The sequence below is a fragment of the Nicrophorus vespilloides genome, unplaced genomic scaffold (assembly GCF_001412225.1).
Source record: "Nicrophorus vespilloides isolate i.1.1-1 unplaced genomic scaffold, Nicve_v1.0, whole genome shotgun sequence".
In the NCBI taxonomy this organism is placed as follows: domain Eukaryota; kingdom Metazoa; phylum Arthropoda; class Insecta; order Coleoptera; family Silphidae; genus Nicrophorus; species Nicrophorus vespilloides.
This window is the reverse complement of record NW_017096870.1, coordinates 30,106-37,309: the sequence shown is the minus strand read 5'-3', so window position 1 is coordinate 37,309 and position 7,204 is coordinate 30,106. Positions and strand designations below refer to the sequence as shown.

At 26.9% G+C, this 7,204-nt stretch overlaps 1 protein-coding gene across 1 annotated transcript in view; it reads left to right on the top strand.

Moving 5' to 3' along the window:
• LOC108558348 (leucine-rich repeat-containing protein 15-like) overlaps positions 1 to 7,204 on the top strand; it is a gene marked incomplete at its 3' end in the record, with an annotated part of 26,753 nt that overhangs the window by 4,063 nt on the left and 15,486 nt on the right. The gene's annotated exons all lie outside the window — the stretch shown is intronic.

The following is a 7,204-nucleotide window of genomic DNA, read 5'->3' as shown; positions in this document are numbered from 1 at the left end:
AACATTATGGAAATGATTTGTTACATTAACATATTATATTTACACTAAACGCTGCCAAAACACTGATTTTTTTTATTACTTAAACTCAATATACAATTTTATTTCAATTTATGTGATATGTTTACTATTATTCAGACAGATTTTTTTAGTTATATTCTCTTTTTATAAATGCATATTTCACTGAAGTAAGCTTGATGTTATTTTTATCGATGTGAATCTGCAACATCTGGTAGAATTATTCCAGTTCAAATTTGTTTATGTTCGACTGTTATTCTATTTCTCGCTAGATTACTGTTATTAGTATATAAGAAAAATATGTATAAACTGTTTGAGTTTGAGTTAATTATAAATGTGCTCTAATTAGAAGCTATTTACTTACATGAATTTGGGTTTTAAAATTACCGTTATTATAAACAGATAACATACAATTTGTTTGTGACATACTTTAATGTATTGGATTTTAGTTTTAGTCTCAATGATTAGTTTTATTTTATCTGCAAAAGGTTTTACATTTATTTTTAAATTTAAATTATATTTAATATAGATAGTTGATTACATAAAAATATGTCGTATTTCGAAATTCAATAAGAAATTTTTTTATTTATACATGTAGTTTGTTGGTTTAACAATTATTATTTTTTAATTTAATTTAGAGATTTAATTAACTTTTTATTATAAACTGATAATTCACATCCGAGATTTGTAAAAATTGAAAATTTTTGAGAGAAATTGATAAATTTAATGATAAAATATTTATTTTTTAAGTTAAATTTTTGTAATAATGAATATGTATAATATGTATTTTATTAATTGTGGATGACATTATTCAATTTAAGGATAAAATTTTTATACATTCACTAAATGTATATATCTATTATATAGTTATAATGTTATCTCTGATAACAAAACATTGATATAAAGAAGCTCGTAATAGTTCGAAAAGAATGATATTTCTTGGTTAAAAGTTAGTAGAGAAATGCTTAAATGGAATATGGTACAAAATATGAGCAAAAGTTGTACTAGATGAAGAAGAAAATAACATAAAAGAAATAAGAAATGACAAAATTACAATAATTATTCAGCAGTATATTGGGAAAATATATTGTGTGTTGTGATGTTAATATTATAATTCAAGTGTGATGATGATTTGTAGCTGGTAGCAACATAACTATGCGTATTAACTAAACATTCGCATCATGTTTTCTAGTATAAAGAAAGAGCATAATCATAATTCAATCCACGAACGTTTCACATACATTCTGCGAAAACATTAAGGACAGATTTTTGACCTCGACGTTACATTTTTTTCATTTGTTGTACTGTTTGTCACTTGCTTGATAATTTGAATGTTTTTATTACAAAATAGTAGTAAATAGAAATTAACTGTATTTTATAAATAAACTTTTTTTTTTAAAGAAAAAGCATTGATTCATTCAACTGACTTTTAGCGAAAAATTGTGTGTGTACTATTTATAAATCTAAGCAAAGTCACATTTCAACAAGCTAAATAAAACTGTTACACTATTTAAAAGCGACTGTATGCTAAATTGTAAATATATATATTTCCACTGAAATGATCATTTGTCTTGTGTATAATTGGATGTTGAATGTTTTGCAAATCCGTTTTATAATCTGGTTAAATTTATTATCAAATGAAATATAATAACAAACATAATACGTATAGGCATTGAAATAGGTTTTATCGTGTAAAAAAAGAGCTATTATCATTGCATTTCACAATATGTAAGTGCGATTCGATTCTAGAATATTCCATGGAAATAAATGAACTGAAATATTAAATTTAGTTTTAATTAATCTTTGATAAAAGAAAATATATTGGAACAATTTTTATTATATATTTTTTGATAATTTATATTTTACTTAAAATAACTTTATAAATTAATTCGAAAAAAAAGTGTTAAAGTAAATGACTTAAGTATTTTTTGGAACATAAGACCAACGTTAACAACATAACAACATCCATTTAGAATTGTGGTATGTCTTCTGATCTTTCTTATTTTAACGATAAGCTCATTAATTTGGTAGTTCTTTTTGTCTGAAATTTGTCAAATATAAATTTTAAATAACAAAAATAATTTCTTATTGGAGCACGTTGGAAAATTCTCAAATTTTATTTCATTGATTGAAGTTAAGTTATAATATTTTCTGGACATACGACACGTTTTTACCTAACAGATCAACTTATAATTGGAATAAGTCTTTTAATCTTTCTTATTTAAAAATATTGTTCATAAATTTAGTAGTTTTTTTACATCTTTTTGTTCAAAAATTGTCAAATTAACGATTTATGTTTTCCGGATTTCTATATAAAAAAAATCAGTTTACAATTGGGGATTGTCTTCTGATTTTTTTTATTGTCCGAAATATTGGAAACATCAATGATTTAAGTTAATTTTAATACCAAATTATGAAGATTTTAACAAGTTAATTTTAAAGGAATATTTTTTTTATGTCGTAAAATTTTGTTGACAATCTGTTCAATGTGAACATTGAGTAAATTTAAGATCGCGGTTGATATTAAATGGATAATCTTTCCCAGTGGATAGTTACCATTATGATGATTTGATTTTTTTTAATTTGTTGTTTAGCTGTCGTCTTGTAGTTTAACTTCAGTAGTATATTGATGCTCTGCGATTCCACTATTTCCTTTCACTGTGAATCTGCTGCTATCCTTAACACTGTCATTGTCCATCGACTTGGAAGATCCATATGCTGAACCTCAAGCACCGAGAGGGCTCACAAAAGGCCTGGCTTGTACAGGATTTGAACCTGAGCTCACGAGATCGTGGGTACGGCGACTTAACCATTCGGCTATTAGTCGCCCTTAAAAGGAATATAAAGTATATTTTTAAGATTTTTAGATAAAATTTTCGAGGTTGCCACGTTTATGTTTTTGACATTTATTTTGTGTCATTAAATTCCAATAGCAATTAAAATTTACTGCAAAATATAAACTTGTTTTGGCTGCTCTCTTTTTTTTCTCTAGAGATATAAAGAAAACTAGATCTGATGTTAAATATTACACATTTCATACATGAAGAAATATCCTCGAGCGTTAATCCAAAACTGTTTACATCCAACTCAATTCCGCAGCTCACTGTTCTCTTGAAGAGAAAGTCTCTGCAAACTCAGTGCAAATTTTAGTTTATACTGTACATACTTTTTTTTTGTTTCGGTATAAAATCTGTCATGCAATCTGGCGAGCTATCACGAGCTGCAAAAAAACAACATAATAATTGTTCGTTCAATGTATGTTTGTTTTATAATAAAAAAGATTATAATAATTATTTAAAAATATTAAGTTTTGTAATTACACGAATCTAATAAAAACTGAATCATTCTAATAATATATGGTTGGTAGTCTTGATTATGTCACTGTTCTCGAAATTGTTTATTTCTAAATGTACATGTTGATCTGTCATGTACACCAACATGAAAAAGTGTACGTCACTATATTTAGTTTATTATAGTTACTTGCATGTTTACGTACTAAAATTAGTTGTTCACATTAAATAATGTTTAACTCTATTCACTATTGCAAACTATTCCCAAATGGGAACTTAACATAATATCGATATAATGAGATCTAGCCATTGATATTTTTTGCAGTTCATTTGCATTGAGTTTCTCTTTGTGAACTAAATAATTTGTACTAGTACAAAGTTTGTTGTGATAGATGAGCCAATGAGGTAACTTTATTTCTTTGAATGAACATTAAGGTTACACATTTAGGAAGCATATACAGTAAAACTTGGCTTAAAAAGTTTAATCCAAAATTTCCGGATTTTTACTCGTAAAATACTCGTATTGTGAAACATATTCAAAAATACACATGATATGTGTACACAAGTTTTCAAAGTGATGTAAAAAGCGCGAAATCCGGGACTTCCCTTATAATCGTCACTCGTTATGCGAAACGTCGCTCGTTAAGCGAGTAATTTTTCTTAGAATTCATTTTGCTCGTTAAGTGAAATGCTCGTTATGCGAGGTGCTCTTAAGCGAGGTTCCACTGTACATAAATTTATGCATCAGATAATTAGAAGATGAATTTATTCATACAACCGATTTTGTTTCTTTTCTTTTAAAAATAATAGAAAAAGTATTATATTTTATAAAATCAATTTAAAAAAAATTGTTTTAGAAAGTAACATAACAAGGATGTAATATACGAATACAATAGGATGCGCAATTGAGCAATTTTCATTTCCAAGAAGAATGTCCATCTATTAATGCTATTCAATGTGATTATTATTTATTGCTTCTCAAAAACATGAATCAAATTCAATAATCTAATGAATTACATCAATACCTCCCATCCATAATCCGGCTTCGATTAGTCCGGATTTACTATATAGTTCGATATGAAAATTTCAAAACAAACTAAATTCTAAAAAAAATAGTCTCTTTTTGTTTGTTTCAAACCCGGTTTCAAACAGTCCGGAATATTGGTGGAACGGTATGCGAGGGTATTTATGATTATTATTTATCTAAGATTCATTTAACATTAATTACATTTAAAGAATGGTCGTAAAATCATGATTCTTTTTTTCTAATAATTTTAAGAAATATTTTTTAAATAAAAAGTATAAAATTGTACGATTGTAAACGTTTTGCGGTGAAATTATTAAATATGTCAGTAGAAAGGTTTTAAATTTGATTTGATTTCTATTAAGTAAATTTTCTTTAAAAAAGACTTTCGCTTGTCGAAGATAAACAAATTTGCTCCAAGCTTTACATTTCATTCCTTTTTTTTATCTTCATCTTTTGAAACAAGTTACTTTTCGTTGAGAGGTAAACCGGATATTCGAAAACCGGTTCTTCTTCAACTAATTATTTGGTTATATAAAAACGGTGTCTTTTAGGTGACTGTCAAAACTTAGAATTTACTTAAGCATATCTGTTGGAGATAAATTCATTATTTAATGCACGTAATATTAACTTGTATGTTAAACTGTTAATGGAATTTCCAAACCGCATCAACTCAAAGTTAAAATTGTATATTTATTATCGAGTCGATTCTTGTTAACTAAAAAAAAAACATAATTATAGTTTATTTGTTATAACGTTGGAAACCCATTAATTTGATCATGATTTTCAGATTTCATGATAATAAATGCATAATAATAATAAGATAAGGAATGCAACGTGAATCATCATCTCAATCATCTCCGTAACTTTAGACCTTGCATATTCCGTTTTCGAATAGTCCGGATTCGTTATAGTACGGTTTGAAAATTTCAAAATAAACAAAAATTAGTTGAAAAAATTAAAAATCTTTTCGATTTTTTTCAAATTAATTTAGTTCCTCGATTAGTTCGGTTTCAAACAGTCCGGGATTTTGACGGAACTGATTGCCCGCACTGCTGTATTTTACAATTGCGTATTGAGGTACTTTTTCTAGTTTGGAATGTAAAAAATTGTTATAAAAACACACTGTAAAGAAAATTTAATTATCTAAAAAAAAGTTTACGCGGATGTTTCTGGAAATTAAATGGAAATCTTATGGGATTACCATAATTTTATTTTTATTTTGAGTATACATAACAATACATGAAATCCACGGAAATAATTTGATTGTAATCAGATAATATGAAACAAATGTTTAATAATTAGGATTTTTAAATCTACGTTTTATTTATTGGTTTTACAAATATAAATTAACGTTTTTAAATATTTTCACAAAATTATTAATATAAACGATTTATTTATATGAGATTTTTCCGTATTTGTTGTTGCAAATAATAACATGATATTTTTATAATTATTTATCTGTACTTTAGCTGCCAGTTTAAGTACTTATTATAAAACTTCATAATAATCAGTAGTGGTTGGTTCAACTGACAGCTGACAGTTTGCAGACTTTATGACATTTGTAAACTGTCAATTGTCAGTAGTATTGCTGAAATATACTTTTATTACATTACTTACTTACTAATCAAATTCTCACAATAAAAATAGGATTGGTGTGCTAAATAAAATAAAAACCGAGTACCCTCTAAATATAGTTTAAATAGTCAGTTGTGGTTGGTACAACTGATAGCTTGCAGACCTTATGACATTTGTAAACTGTCAACTGTCAGTAGTATTGATGAAATATTATACTCTTATTACATTATTTCCATATTAATCAAATTATCACAATAAAAATAGAATCCTAAATATAGTTGAAATGTAAAATATTTAAAGGTACTAGACATTATTGTTTACATTAGATAAGATAAATTAATGTCAGCCCATTTATATTCATCTCAGAATGAAACATGTTGCAGATATCAACGAGACTATTTATTTGCTCGGTAGATTAGCGTGTTCATATTCCGAGAAGCTTAAACATCAACATTTAATTACGCATGGACTCTGTTTAATGCGGATAAATTTGCTTTAATTGAATATCATAATTTTAGTTTGGACAATCTTATATTATTATTTTCAATTATGTAATTGATTTCAAAAAGTACTCAAATTTATTTATTAATCGAAGTTACTATATACACACTTATTAATACTTACGAATATCACTTTTAAGCAGTTATTTTAAGTTTGTTGTGTTTATTCAAAATGTGAAAAATACATATATGATACTGGAAAATGAAGTATTTCTTGAAAAATATGTACTTTGTATCAATATTTATAGAAGAGTTCGGTTGATTTCTAGAAGACAAGAACAAGAAAGAAAAAAAATCTAACATGAAAAATAATCAGCTGGCGGTCCACTGGTGTAGAGCATTATTAGGATGTCGTATTTTGTTGAGGATACGAAGGGCAATTTATCATCTATTACCTTGATTTGGTGTTAATTTTTTAATATGTTATTTCAATCAAGGGTTAGAGAAAATAATAAAATAAATTGATATTAAAAGAACTTGTTTTAAAGTGCTTTGTTTATAAGAAAATTTCATAAATTAATTGTAGGCAGAACAAGAAACAATAATTTGACGACGAATAGTGGAGGGCCGAACACGGCCCGCGGACCTTAGAATACACCAGTGGTTCTCAAACTTATTTGGCCTACCGCCCCCTTTCCAGAAAAAATATAACTCAGCGCCCGCTGAAAGATATATGTATTAAATGCACCAGTGGCCATCACTGGTCCCCTGGATCGCTGCAGCGTCCACTTTGGGAATCACTGCTATACACCAATGCTTTATGTCAATAATTTTCAAATTTGGGTAATTACAAATTA